Raw genomic sequence first — 1097 nt, 5'->3', positions numbered from 1 at the left:
GATTCACAAATACCTCCCCCTCCACACCCAAAGTGACCACTGTTCCATGCCCAGAAGATGACAAAAAACCTCCAGGATTGCTTCCTGACCCCAAAGTGGCAATCAGCATTTCCCTGGGCATGTAAAAAAGGGCCACAAGAACTAAGCACTGAGGCAACTCTTCCTGCCCTCCCCTTCTATGATGGCTATGAGTGGAGTAACCAGATGGATGTTGCACCTACAGAACCCTGCAGTTTCTCTTTTAAACTGGAGAAAACCTGTTTTTGTTTTTCCCCAGGTTAAAGTGGAATGTCGCTTTAACCCCTACTGCAACAAAGAGGGGGCGGGGCGGGACAGCTATTGTTATGAATAGCATCAAAAGTCCGTATCACAGGGGAAATAATGAGGAGATACTTCCTAGCAGTTGCAGATGGCTCTGCGGTTTCAAAGCTATAGTAGTATACGGGGAACATATATGGCTTACGATTACTTACTCCTTTTTATAATACTCGTTCCCAGTTATTTCTTAATCTTGCACTCATTGTTACTGGCTACTAAGCTATGCAGTAAACAAGAAGGCCCATTTTGCAGCCATTCACTGCTCATCTGAAGGTACTTGTATTTCTTCCTGTAGTCTCTTTGGCTTCATAGGAAGCAGGGCTATTTTTGAGCAGGAACGCACAGGAACGGAGTTCCGGCTGGCTCCCAAGTTGGCCACGCCCAGCAGGAACTCATTAGCATAATAGGCCACACCCAACAGCAGAAACTCATTAGGACTGGCTACATTAGGGGTGTGTGGCCTAACATGCAAAGGAGTTCCTGCAACAAAAAAAGCCCTGGGTTTTGACAACAAACAAGGTCAACAGAATAAGAAGCAAAAGGTGGCCGTGGCTGGATAACCACACTTCTGGTAACATGGGGGTGTGGCCTAATATGCCAATGAGCTGTGCTGTCAGGGTGTGGCCTAATATGCTAATGAGTTTCTGCTGTTGGGTGTGGCCTATTATGCTAATGAGTTCCTGCTGGGCTTTTTCTACAAAAAAAGCCCTGATAGGAAGCATGGCATGAGACATTTCTTCAGCATACTGAGTGACTGATTTACAAAACTCTTGTTGTAA

This window comes from Gekko japonicus, unplaced genomic scaffold (assembly GCF_001447785.1).
Source record: "Gekko japonicus isolate JY-2015 unplaced genomic scaffold, Gekko_japonicus_V1.1 scaffold1346, whole genome shotgun sequence".
Classification (NCBI taxonomy): Eukaryota; Metazoa; Chordata; class Lepidosauria; order Squamata; family Gekkonidae; genus Gekko; species Gekko japonicus.
Note: the sequence above shows the minus strand (reverse complement) of the source record.